The 14,497-nt window shown below is 41.9% G+C and overlaps 1 protein-coding gene across 3 annotated transcripts in view; it reads right to left on the bottom strand.

The window, feature by feature from the left end:
- Positions 1-2,607, bottom strand: part of LOC147312856 (disks large-associated protein 2-like) — a 110,624-nt gene extending 108,017 nt beyond the window's left edge. For all 3 annotated transcript variants that reach the window (XM_086264655.1, XM_086264657.1, XM_086264658.1), the window contains exon 1: positions 1,899-2,607. The gene's annotated coding sequence lies outside the window, so the exon portion shown is untranslated. The remainder of the gene's footprint in view (positions 1-1,898) is intronic.
- Positions 2,608-14,497: the final 11,890 nt, after the last annotated feature.

Below are 14,497 nucleotides of genomic sequence, written 5' to 3'. Positions count from 1 at the left end.
CAGTGAGAAGTTAGTTACTTTAGCTTAGTGCAAAGGCAGTAAATGGGAAAACTTCTAGTGTGGCTCTGTCCAGCAGTAACAAAGTAAACCTAACAGCATCTGTGAAGCCCGCTAATGTACGGAACTGAAAATTTTCTGATGTTGGGAAAGGCTGAGACAAATTGGCAGGAGGCCGGTATAACTATTACATGTCCAGCCCAGGGAACAGTCAGTTTTTATGTGTTGGTTCCAGTCCTTATGCTCAGCTAAGCCAATAGACTGTGAGCTTCATCTGTACATTTGCTGTTAAGACATTATAGTGATCAATCTTCTACTTACTCATAACCAAGAGCCAAAAAACCATTAACCAAAATGTCAAAGTACTCCTTCTACCATCAAGAAGTAACTGGCAGAGACTGTCCAAGACTTTCATATTCACATGTGTAATTTACATTATAGCCTCTGGGGGCTGCTGGTGGAGCTTGACACTCTTATTATGGCTAAATGAAGCATTTCAGGATGCTAGTGTATCTCCTGGAGAATCAAAAGGAGGGGGAAAAGCCGCTTGGGAGCTGAGAGAAGCTCAGACTCTGCTCCTTTGGGATCCTCCCAATGCCACGCATGACAAACGGCCAGCCAGACACCTCGCTACACCAGAAAGCAACCTGATTCATCCTGCACAGCTGTCGGAGTGCGCCGACAGGTTTATCTCTGTGTACAGTGTGTGAGAAATGAGAGCTTATTGCGAGAGAGCACATAATATGTACAGATTGTGCACATGTGTGTGACTACAGATGTCCGCACAGGATGTTTCATGGTGCCAAATGCAGCGATGAAAGATTTGATTCTGCATCCAAAAATAAATTAGCAATAAATGCACATGTATTTTTATCCAAAACAGGTTTTCTGCAGGACACTGTGAGAGGTTTTAGCTCGCAAACACACAGACACGCACACACAGAGTCCTGATGCTCTGTCTCACAGCAGAATGCAGGTTTTGGACACATTGCTGCAGAATCACCTGGTCTCCATCTCTTATTATGATATTACAAAGACACTGTGTTTGAAAGGTGAATGCGATGAAGCCTTGTTTGGTCACTTCTTTGCAGAGTAAGACCTAGCATGTTACTGAGAGACTGAAGACTTGCACCATTCAGCTGTTGGCCAGCAGTTTTTCCAAATCAAAGAGTGATGGAGTAAATTCTCCTCCACCCCCCTCCTGTCCTCTTCCACCCTCCTGTCAGTACCCTAATTCCCCCTTTCAGTGCTTTCTTCATCTGAAATTCATCCCCATCCATGAAAAACGGGGGATTAAGACATGCAGAAAATGACGAGATTTTTTTCCCTCTCTATCGCCAAACTGTATCCATAAAAATGATTACATAATGATCAACTATTGGTACCACTGAAAAAGACAGTCTGTCAGTTATGCTGAAGCCACAGATTCTACTGACATTTGTGGCCATAAGGAGATCGATAGAAAGCTTTTTGGCCACACTGTAAAGATGATAATCCCCCTGTTACCCATCGAGAAGGCTCTGGTTGAAGCGCAATCCCTGCCACCCTGTTGGATTCTGTCACACACACACACACACACACACACACACACACACACACACACACACACACACACACATATATGAATGCACACACACCTGCATGGATCCCTGTGACTGCTGAGGGGAAGAGGTGCTTTTCCTAAAACCTGAAGACAAATGTATTTGTCTTTGAGAGCCTCGTTTGATTTCTTTTCTGTCCGATCTGATGTGATAACTTCTCATCTACCTGTTAAATTCACACTCTCACTCGGGGCTGGAACAGTTCCACAGAAAACGTCTCGAGAAAAAGCAAAACAAAAAAAACCAAAAGGAAAACATTGGGCAAGAAACATTTCTCTGGATGAGTCTCAGTCTTCTTACCTAGTAGTGAGTCTATGTTCCGGAGACATTTGAGCACATATGCGGCGCGTCTTCACACGATGACAGGGAAGCGGCGGACAGTCGGGCAGAGGTGTGTCACATCTGAGAACGGAGGGGGGGACAGCAGGATTTCTCCTCTGCTTTTCTGATCCTTTCTTATCTCTTTCCAAAGCCCTCAGAGGAATGGAGCAGTGACATAGGAGGAAGAAGAGGAGGAGGAGGAGGAAAAAGAGGAGGTGGTGGAGGAGGAAGAGGATGAGGAGGTGGAAAAGGAGAAGGAGGAAAAGGAGGAGGAGAGGGAAGGCTGAGGAGGGAGCAGTCTGCCGGGCTGGGCTGCTGTGGATCACCTGGAGCAGTGCTGGGCTCCGCATTTACTCCTCCACTGCAGCAGTGCGAGGCAGAGGCGCGAGCTGCATGTTGCTTCCACAGATCACCACAAAACAAGGACACGGAGTCTCCATCTGCTGGATTCAGGATTCTGCAGCTCTGTTGCTCCACGCGTTGCTATCCCCATCAGCATTCACACTCATGCTGTCCCTCTTCCCCTCTGGGTATCTGTCTGCGTTTCTCTGTTTTATGGTTTTGCTTCACTCTCCTTTTCCCTCTGAAAGGGCTTTATATCGGTTCACAAATGCCATGATATCAAGCTCTCAGCTTCCCAGGTCTGTGTCCTCGCATGGACTGGTGCATGTGGTCACACGTCTGGTACTCTTGGTAATAAAATGCCAAGCTCAATAAAGCCGCAGCCAACCTCACGCTCTCCCTGCGATGACATCACTCTTCCGACCAAAAAGGAGGGAGTCGTTTCCTGGTCTTGCCGGGGCCCTGCATACGTCATGAAGATCAGACACGTTTCTCATGCCATGTGCAGGTGTTCAGTTGGCATCCCCTCCATTGAGAAAGTTAGAGGGAAGCGAACAGGCTGCAGAGAGGTACACGCCAAAACTAAAGGTTTCACTTCAGGCCAACGCGACACCAGCTCCGACCAAATTACCTCAGCCTCACACATTTCAAAGTCCTGACTTCACCTCTGTTCCGAACTGAAGCTGCACATTCTGAAAACCAGCAGAGCACTTCGTCTCCAAGTTCAGCCGCCCTCACATTCCCCTCACGTCCTCCCTCCTTCGCCAGCCTTTTCTCTGTCCTACAGCACAGTGTAGCTTCAAAGGTTGAGAGACAATCTTAGAGATGAATAAATCCAGACTGAGGAAGGATGAGCTTGATTTTAGGCCCAACTGCCGCTCAAGATAAACATGATCGCACAATGCATATGAAAAATTACATGTAAGCAGCAGTGCAGATAGAAAAAAAGGCAAGCTTAATACACAAAGATGTAAAACCCTAATTATGAGCTCAATCAAAAATGCTGTGATAAAAAGTTTTCCATGTGTGTGCAGACTGACAGCAACTCAAACAAGGCTGAATCTGGCCACATGCTTATTACAGTATATTTAGAAATGTTAGATGTTAAGTATTCCAACACGCTCAAGTTACGAAACCTGTGGTTTTATTCATAAAATCAAATTGAAACAGATTAGTGTTTGCCAAATCAGTGTGTACACAAAGACCTAAATTAACTACAATTACAGGGAACCCTTAGATGAAACAAACTGAGCAATATGAAAGTAAATCTAACGAGGAATGTTCCCTGCATTATAACGCACCCCAAACTTTTAGCTTTTACCCCCGAGGTTAATGCTGCAAACCAGCAAAAGCCATAAAACTTAATTCATCAGGTTGATAAAGTCATAAGTTTGCTTCTAAAAGCATTAAACACTTTTTCCTGTGGTGATTTCACCCCAACTGTAAGGAACTGCTGCTTTAGTTAAATGATTATTACAGCTTGTAGATGACTTATAAAAGAGAGACACAGTAACACATTTGCACTAACAAATTTACTCATGCATATGGGATTATGCTTACACAGAAAACACTCACTGTCTGCACTGGATTGTGGGAATGGACGGTTTTTGAAATACACCAGCAGTCATGTCAAAGCAGTAGTCGGGCATTTTATCAAAGTAAACAGTCCCACCTAGTGGTTTAATCCCGTTCTGACTCACAGAACTAAAAGAGACACGTTAAATGTTCAACATGCTCATTTTTAAAGCACGAGCTCTTTGTCTGACCAGAAGTCATAAACAGCATCACTGCCCACGATGCGTCCCTTGCTTGCTTTACATTCCTTAAAACGATGTGGTGCGCACAGTCATTAACAGTCTGCCTCAACCTTGAAAAAATGATGACCAAGGCATGATCAAGAGCCAGTTCTGCAGGTGGCTGATAAAGGAAGAAAAAGACGAAACAAAAAAGGTTTTAAATCCTTTAACAGTTCTTTAAGTTACGCACATCAAACGGAGGCAGAGATGTCCTCGAATCTGTACTCCCTTCATCACAAGCTTTTGTGCTGACAAAGCCTGTAACATCACAGCAAGATCCTACACATGATTAACTCGCAGATAATCTCTGATGTGTGGCTGTGCTGAAACTCCGCTGTCAGCTCATTTGTAACGTAAAAGGACTATTTGAGAAGATGGTTAACACATACCTGATCATTTTTCAAGTATTTTAAATGCAATAAAACTTCATACATTAATTTTTTTTTCTGTTTTTCTTTGTGTTTTTTTCCTATGAGAGCATTTATGATTTGAAACATTAGGAGAACACCTACTATAGCAAATTGCACCTGCGGTATTAATGAGGAAAACAAAAGGTAACGACTCCATGTAAAAGCAGTCAAACCTGACCTCAAAATGATCACTCACCGGCCGTTACACGCCAACAAACGTGCTGAACTTTTATAGTGGTGTCGTGGGAATTATGAGAACACTTTCCTTTTTATTAATATGCTGTATTTATAACCAACAATTTAAAATTCACATTGAGTAGTATTCGCACCATTTGGCATAACCAGCTGTTTAGAGCAGATGGGCATGTTTTGCGTGAAGTCTATAATAAAAAAAAGGACCAGTACAGTTCAAAAAAGAGTAGAAATCCATCCTGGCTGACTGTTCATTTCCTAAAAACAATATGTGTGACCGTCAGGTGTGATTAAAATGAGACAAAAGGTTCCTTAACCTGTAGTATGACACTCAGTGCCTGCTGCTTTACCCTACTGACAAAGATTTAAACTTCTGTATTTAGTCCTCTCATAGAACAGACATTAGGTCGGTAAATAATTTTGTGCAGCAACTTAACTAATGTTCAAATCTTTTTTTATTATTATTGAGGTGTTGGTCCACCTGACTAATCTATAACCTGCTTCCTGCAGTTCCACCAAAAAAAAAGAAAGGTGCAGGTGCAGAATAGCCAATGCTAGCACCGCACACAAAAACCACAAAGGTGTCAAAGGTACCAAGGGCCCAAAGGTGGAACCACTGCCATCAGAGGCAATGGGACAGCGTATAACTAATGGTTTAGAGATGCAGTCCCAAGATTCTGCCATGATTTTCCTACTATGAAAACTTCATGATGCTATGTCAAAATGTGGGCTTGTTCGCAAACAGAGACCAAGGTAAAACTGACACCAGCACAGCACTGATGGAAGTGTCACCTGGGTCATTCAATTAAAAATAAATAAATCAGTCAGCGTATTATCCTATATGAAGCAGTGTTAGAGCCACATTGAGAAAAATATTATTGATCTTTTTGAGAATAAAGTCAAAACAGATATCTTTGTTCCCACCATCTAAAGCTACTGTAACGTACCATTTGTTGTGTATGGCAGCCACATACTGACCAGTGTGGACTTGTAGCATTGTTAGTGTTGAAGCATCACAACCAAATAGGTGCTCTCTGTGTTGATCAGGCCATCTTTTCTATTCAGTCTGTGAGAGCAGCCGTGACCACGGCCAGAGGAACTGTACTCACACGCCATCTAATTTATTCTTTGTCTATAATCTATAAATATACTCAAACTCATTTCTTCAGTATGATCTTCTTTCTCTCACTGTGAAAAATAAATAATTTCATCTTGGCCTTTGGCTTCAGACGCATCAAAGGAAGGGGTAGTGACAGTATTTGAAATTTGTGCTGATGTGAGCCAACATTTGATCATCTGCAATACCAAAAAAAACAAAATCCAAGAGAAAGGCAGAGGACCCCTGGAGTGCTTTTTCCTTGGATGGTGCTCTGTGCCTGACCTCTGCCGACTTAAGGAGTCGTGCAGAGTTTAGCTAATTAACAACCAGCTCCTTTTTGCTCCATCTTCAAATTCTCAGCGCCTCCCCCACACTATCCAGGGTTTGCTGGTTGTCTTTACCTCCTGCCTCTTCTTTTTAAGGACCTTGGTGCATATGCAGTTGGCTCAAGCGCATGTCACATACAGACGCATGGTCAGGAGCCCTTGGTGTTTTATTTTTCATGATGTAAATAAATGCAACCAAAAAGCGACTGAAAATAAAACATGTAAATCAAACAAAGCTTTCAAGCAGGACATAAACCGCTGCCTGCTGGTTGCACGTCTTGGGAGGCTTGGCACATACACCAGAGGACACTTTGTGCCCATCTCTGAGACACCGGTGGCATTGACGAAATGGCAGTATTTGACGCCATGGGAATAGAATAGGTCGGCTCAGCACACAGAAAGGAAAGCAGCAATTAATCCTTGTCACTTGCGGTGACCGTTCTAACAACTGAGCTCATTTAAGAGCCATTTGAATTCAATTTTGGTTTAAAAAGTGATATTTTTACAAAAAGAAAGGATGAAATGGTTTCATGTAATGTGGAAGGTGATCCTCCTGGTGTCAAACGCACCACTTCAGTCTTTCAGTTAACTGTTTTGAGTTGATTGCGCGATCATTGCTGTTTTTAAACAGTCTCCCTTGCTCATCAGCACAATCCCCAACTGTGGTTCAGAAAAAAAACAAGAAAGAAAACCATGGTAGACCAACTCCTGCCAACCAAGCACCAATTACCACCAGTCTTGTGAATGTAGCATAGAAAATTTCAATAAAACAGGCGGATATATCTCTGTTGGTGGAACTAATGAAGTCGATATTGTGTTTCTAAACAGATGTTTCTTCCAGTCTGCTGCATTTGTAAAATGGCATCTCCTTGCTAATAAACTCACCATATAAACTTTAAGTGATAATATATCGGTTTTGTGGCAAGCAAAACAAGTCAGATCTCCATAGAGTGTGCACCAATATATTTCTATATGGTTTACTAATGGTGAGAGTAAAACCAGGGATTTTCAGTCATTCTGTACTGTGCTAGGGCTCCCACGCCAAATATTTTTATTTTCATGAAAGATGTGTTGTGGTTCACATGCTCATTTGGTTGCTGGTGCAATTCCAGCTGGACACACAAATCCCCTTTGAAGAATCGCTTTTAGAATGATTGAAGATGTTTGGTATTAGGTCATTGTGGGATGCAGACAGAGGTTGTATTTTACAACAGCATGCACATGTGTGCACTAGAACCACAGGACAGTTTTGGAACTAGTTAAGAACTACAGGGTGGGCCATTTATACAGGGAGTGCAGAATTATTAGGCAAATGAGTATTTTGTCCACATCATCCTCTTCATGCATGTTGTCTTACTCCAAGCTGTATAGGCTCGAAAGCCTACTACCAATTGAGCATATTAGGTGATGTGCATCTCTGTAATGAGAAGGGGTGTGGTCTAATGACATCAACACCCTATATCAGGTGTGCATAATTATTAGGCAACTTCCTTTCCTTTGGCAAAATGGGTCAAAAGAAGGACTTGACAGGCTCAGAAAAGTCAAAAATAGTGAGATATCTTGCAGACGGATGCAGCAGTCTCAAAATTGCAAAGCTTCTGAAGCGTGATCATCGAACAATCAAGCGTTTCATTCAAAATAGTCAACAGGGTCGCAAGAAACGTGTGGAAAAACCAAGGCGCAAAATAACTGCCCATGAACTGAGAAAAGTCAAGCGTGCAGCTGCCAAGATGCCACTTGCCACCAGTTTGGCCATATTTCAGAGCTGCAACATCACTGGAGTGCCCAAAAGCACAAGGTGTGCAATACTCAGAGACATGGCCAAGGTAAGAAAGGCTGAAAGACGACCACCACTGAACAAGACACACAAGCTGAAACGTCAAGACTGGGCCAAGAAATATCTCAAGACTGATTTTTCTAAGGTTTTATGGACTGATGAAATGAGAGTGAGTCTTGATGGGCCAGATGGATGGGCCCGTGGCTGGATTGGTAAAGGGCAGAGAGCTCCAGTCCAACTCAGACGCCAGCAAGGTGGAGGTGGAGTACTGGTTTGGGCTGGTATCATCAAAGATGAGCTTGTGGGGCCTTTTCGGGTTGAGGATGGAGTCAAGCTCAACTCCCAGTCCTACTGCCAGTTTCTGGAAGACACCTTCTTCAAGCAGTGGTACAGGAAGAAGTCTGCATCCTTCAAGAAAAACATGATTTTCATGCAGGACAATGCTCCATCACACGCGTCCAAGTACTCCACAGCGTGGCTGGCAAGAAAGGGTATAAAAGAAGAAAAACTAATGACATGGCCACCTTGTTCACCTGATCTGAAACCCATTGAGAACCTATGGTCCATCATCAAATGTGAGATTTACAAGGAGGGAAAACAGTACACCTCTCTGAACAGTGTCTGGGAGGCTGTGGTTGCTGCTGCACGCAATGTTGATGGTGAACAGATCAAAACACTGACAGAATCCATGGATGGCAGGCTTTTGAGTGTCCTTGCAAAGAAAGGTGGCTATATTGGTCGCTGATTTGTTTTTGTTTTGTTTTTGAATGTCAGAAATGTATATTTGTGAATGTGGAGATGTTATATTGGTGTCACTGGTAAAAATAAATAATTGAAATGGGTATATATTTGTTTTTTGTTAAGTTGCCTAATAATTATGCACAGTAATAGTCACCTGCACACACAGATATCCCCCTAAAATAGCTAAAACTAAAAACAAACTAAAAACTACTTCCAAAAACATTCAGCTTTGATATTAATGAGTTTTTTGGGTTCATTGAGAACATGGTTGTTGTTCAATAATAAAATTATTCCTCAAAAATGCAACTTGCCTAATAATTCTGCACTCCCTGTATGGATACACTGTAATAAAATGGGAATGGTTGGTGATATTAAAGTCCTGTTTGTGGCACATTAGTAAATGTGAGGGGGCAAACTCCTCAAGATGGGTGGTGACCATGGTGGCCATTTAGAAGTCGGCCATCTTGGATACAACTTTTGTTTTTTCAATAGGAAGAGGACACATCAAACTTATTGGTAATGTCACAACAAAAACAATGGTGTGCTTGGTTTCAACGTAACTTTATTCTTTCATGAGTTATTTACAAGTTTCTGACCAGTTATAAAATGTGTTCAATGTGCTGCCCATTGTGTTGGATTGTCAGTGCAACCCTCTTCTCCCACTCTTCCCACACTGATAGCAACACCGCAGGAGAAATGCCAGCACAGGCGTCCAGTATCCGTAGTTTCAGGTGCTGCCCATCTCGTATCTTCACACCATAGACAATTGCCTTCAGATGACCCCAAAGATAAAAGTCTAAGGGGGTCAGATCGGGAGACCTTGGGGGCCATTCAACTGGCCCACAACGACCAATCCACTTTCCAGGAAACAGTTCATCTAGGAATGCTCGGACCTGGCACCCATAATGTGGTGGTGCACCATCTTGCTGGAAAAACTCAGGGAACGTGCCAGCTTCAGTGCATAAAGAGGGAAACACATCATGTAGCAGTTTCAAATATCCAGTGGCCTTGAGGTTTCCATTGATGAAGAATGGACCCACTATCATTGTACCCCATATACCACACCAAACCATCACTTTTGTTGTTCCAACAGTCTTGGAGGGATACATCCAATGTGGGTTAGTGTCAGACCAATAGCGGTGGTTTTGTTTGTTAACTTCACCATTCACATAAAAGTTTGCCTCATCACTGAACAGAATCTTCTGTGTGAACTGAGGGTCCTGTTCCAATTTTTGTTTTGCTCATTCTGCGAATTCTGTGCGCTGATCTGGGTCATCCTCGTTGAGATGCTAAAGTAGCTGGAGTTTGTAAGGGTGCCATTTGTGAGTAGCTAATATCCGTCGAACGACTAATGTCGCTCTCCAGTGACTGCGGCAAGTGCTACGCTGTAGGCTCTTGCTGAATGAAGCTAGGACAGCCACTGATGTTTCTTCATTAGTGACAGTTTTCTTGCGTCCACATTTTGGCAAAACCAACACTGAACCAGTTTCACGAAACTTAGCCAGCAGTTTGCTAACTGTAGCCTGGGAGATGGGTGGTCTCGTAGGGTGTCTTGCATTGAAATCTGCTGCAATGACCCGGTTACTGCGTTCACCAGATATCAACACAATTTCGATCCGCTCCTCACATGTTAACCTCTTCAACATGTCAATGGCTGTGAACAAAGAGAAACTTGTAAATAACTCATGAAAGAATAAAGTTACGTTGAAACCAAGCACACCATTGTTTTTGTTGTGACATTACCAATAAGTTTGATGTGTCACATGGCCCTCTTCCTATTGAAAAAACAAAAGTTGTATCCAAGATGGCCGACTTCTAAATGGCCACCATGGTCACCACCCATCTTGAGGAGTTTGCCCGCTCACATATACTAATGTGCCACAAACAGGACTTTAATATCACCAACCATTCCCATTTTATTACGGTGTATCCATATAAATGGCCCACCCTGTATACTAATAGTAAAACAAGTAGTTAATTCACAAACTTAAACTTTGTTTTCTTGACAAAGAAGTTGGATTTAAAAAGGTCATTAAATGTTTTTCTTAATTTTCTGTCGTACATGCTGAGGACTCTCCTATTTATCAAATATTTACTTTCTATTGGTTTTATTTTCTATAAATTTAAGCTCAGTTTCCATTGTGATGCTGATGACACCCACCTCTAATTTTCTACCTTCCACTGCCCTCTGACAATCTACCTCTGTGTTTGCCTTGAAGAAAATCAAACCTTGGTTCTCCTGCGATTTTCTCAAATTGAAAACAAAAAATGCTTCATTATAAGACCTTTCAACCTCTGTTAGCTGAGATGTAGTGGCAGCCAGTTGGGACTTTTCTACCTCAGGTCACTCAACAATGCAAACTACTCTAAACTGACATTAACTGTTAACTCTGGGGTCTGAATTTTATTGCCTATGTTTGAACATTAGTGGAAATATATTAAAAGAATTTGATTACATGGTTAATTAGATAATATATCCATCTTTGATCACCGTAGGGAAAGCCCATTCTCTGCATTTAACTCTACCTAAGCAGAAGAACTGGTGAGCCACCATACACCCAGGATCAACTCCAGCTATAAGCCAAACTAGGAGATCTCACTATTTGGGAAATTGTGAAAAAAAATGTCTTAGTGGATCCCTAGTGACCACTGTCTGCTAATGACACTGAATGTTTTGGCTCTATGTGGAGCCACAATGATGATCTAACTGCTTGTAAATGGCGTGTTAACACTCTGGAGAGTGTACGAGGGTGGATGTATGAGCTTGTGTGAGATGAAAGTTTGAACAGACAGGCCTTCTGTAACATGTGTTCACTCTTTCAGTTTGTTATCAAGTGACATTTGTGTTTCTAACCTAATCAGTTGCATGTCTATTGTTATTGATGCTTCCTCTGTTCTGTGCTGAGGTCTTCCTGCTGCTCTCCATGACTCCTTCTCGTGTCTTAGAAGTGCAAAGGGGTCCCAGAACAGATTCATACCTCCAAATATGTCACTGCAGACGTAAATAACAATCTTTTGAATAAAGGGGTGCTGACATGAAGAATACCGCCAAAAAAGGAACAGAACAAGGAAGCTTTGAGCACTATACTACTGTATCATACCTTCAGACACACCCAGTGTACATCATGTTAAATGAAAAGCACTGCCTTTTAGTGTGGATGACATGTACTCATTAGGTCTGACTTAATCACCCCTCCCACCACTTACCTGAGTCCTTCTCAAAGAAAAGACAGCAGTGAGTCTGTAGTAGCCATGGTAACACCTGTGACAGATGAAAAGATGGATGACAGATATAGTACACTACAGCTGAGTCACTCCACGCACACACATTGACTGAATGGAGGGGAGCAATGGGAACATGTGGGCATACATAGACAGAAGAAACTTGAAGGAAGGAGCTGTGGGTCCCCTCCATTCACAATGGCTTTTCACCAAGGGAATAAAATCCACCCTAACACCACCCCACCCTCATCACCCTCCTCCCACCACCTCCAAACACATACATACTAATTCCCACACCACCTCACCCACAAGGTGCATCATTGAGTGCCACTGACTGATCGGTGTAGGAAAGAGGAACACCCTAACAAGTTAAACACCCCTCACACAGTGACTCATTCGCGCCTTGCAGAACTTCTGGCAGTTTCTGAAATGTACACTTTCAGTCTGCGCGGCCAGGTGCGGCACTCTGGCTTCAGACGATCAAAAAAAAACAACAACCCCAAAACCTCCATTAGATGCACCTGAAATCACATTCAGTAACAACAAGAACAAGAAGAAAAACAAGCTGCGTGGCAGGCTCTGTTCGTGCACAAACACGACAATGCGCGTCTTCCTTCTTACCTTTTTCAGCGCTGACATCTTCCGCCTCAGAGAAGGTCACTTCTTCTTCGATAGTAAACGGGAGATAAATAAGTGGACGGCGATCATGTCCCCTGGTATCCGTGAAAATGTTCATTGCCTTGTTCGTTGGAAACATCTGCAGCGAATCTGTCGTAGTTTCCCATGATGAAGGCGGCTTGTGCTGTGTGTTTTCTTGTCCGACGCAAGTCCCGATGCGGTGGCAGAATTCATTCTTGGGAGATGACTTATAATGCCCTGATGTTGTGGTCACTGAAAGCGCAGCTGCTCTTATGGAGGCAGCCTATATCAGACGCCATTTTTTACAAATCTGCACCCACAAAAGCCTTCTTGTCTTCCTCTAATGTGAGGGAAATGACACGAAACTTTAAATGCAAACTTAAAAGTAAAATGCACCAGACACGTAGACAGTCATATCACATTTAAAGAAAATGTATATACAAAGGGGGGAGTGTTCAAAATTACTGATGATAAGTAACCAAATAGTTTGTGGAATCCAATTATTTATTGTGTTGTGTAGTTTAAAATATGTGTGACGCAAAGAAAAAGAGAGTAGCATCATTTTCATATTTTTTTACTCTGTCGTTTTATTTCTTTATTGTGGTTATTGGATCATCAAAACTTTGTAAAATGCAAAGGCTTAAAAGGTTTTAAAGGGAAAAGGGTTAAGTCAAAAGATAAAAAATAAATTAAGGAGAGAGGAATTCAAAAGAAGGTGCATTCCTACGGTAACTTTAAGTTACTGGGTGTGAATCAAACTCCTGCAGGGAGACTGCTGTGTCACTGGGCAACACTGCATGAAGGGGGTTGTTATCACTAGTGTGGAGCCAAAGCTCAAACTCAGCATTTATCTCCTCTTAAAAACATCTCAAAACTGACATTCAGGAGTCAATCCACACCTGAGCCTTACCTTTATAGTCGGTATCTCTCAGCACGCTCACATTTACCTCTTTCTTTCTTTCTTTCTTTCTTTCTTTCTTTCTTTCTTTCTTTCTTTCTTTCTTTCTTTCTTATTAATTTCGCCGCTTCCTGGGATGTAAGATATCATATCAGCTCTTATAGCCAAAGATCTATAAAGTTCTGCTTTCGCCAGCCTTCAAGTTAACTTCTCTGGCAGACAGAATATATTTACAAAGAGCGTCTCTTAATCTCTTTGCACTCTGCAACGATCAGCATGATTTCACTGATGCTCACATTTCAAATCAGCCTCAACTCAAACAATGAACAGAAGTTACATCTGTTCAACATAGATTTTGTGGCAGATGGGAGCAATCGATGTCTAAGGAGTAACAGATCATGACAAAACCCCACAAACACTGCAACACTTATTAAAAAGTAGGATAATTTGTATATATTTCATATATGGCATGATTACTCTAAATTATTAGCTCCCCGTGGGCCCATAGATAATAACTATGCTAAAACAAAACACACGTTGTTCAAGTCCTTGCATACTCTTACTAAGCAAATCCAATTCAGCCAATTTTTTATACCTATAAAGTTTAAAAGGCCCTCTGGCATGAGTCAAAACACTCTTAATCGCCTTTTTAAAAATAATTCCTCCTGTCATTCCTAAATGTGGACACTGGAGGACGCCAGAGACGATTGGCTTCATTCAGCTCTGTCCATGGTGCTGAAATTCTAGCGGGTTCGCTATATTTCTAATCAGACTCTATAACAACAACAATAATAACACTAATCATAAAAAAAATCCTCTATTCTGTCTTTTGCGCTTCTGCATTTAACCTTACATTACAAAACTATTGGTTAGTGAAGACCTTCATTGTTTTTGGCTTCTTTATTTCTCTTTCTCGATGTTGATGGTTCTGTGGGGTGTGCAGAAAGATAATGCATCTTAGACTAAATTTCTCATGTTTTTTTCACACTGGGGCATCTTAAATTAAATATAGTGCGTGGTTATGTTCTTTAAAAATATATATATACTTTAAGGATCACTGCACAACCTCTGCCCCGGATATCTCATCTAAAATTTGCGTAAGTTCTTATTTAACATAATTAAAACTGCTCGAAAAA

This window comes from Aulonocara sp. 'chitande type north' Nkhata Bay, linkage group LG15, assembly GCF_057382095.1.
Source record: "Aulonocara sp. 'chitande type north' Nkhata Bay isolate Kocher_YH1m ecotype deep benthic linkage group LG15, A_spYH_male_GT1.1, whole genome shotgun sequence".
Taxonomy (NCBI): Eukaryota; Metazoa; Chordata; class Actinopteri; order Cichliformes; family Cichlidae; genus Aulonocara; species Aulonocara sp. 'chitande type north' Nkhata Bay.
This window is presented reverse-complemented; position numbering and strand designations above follow the sequence as displayed.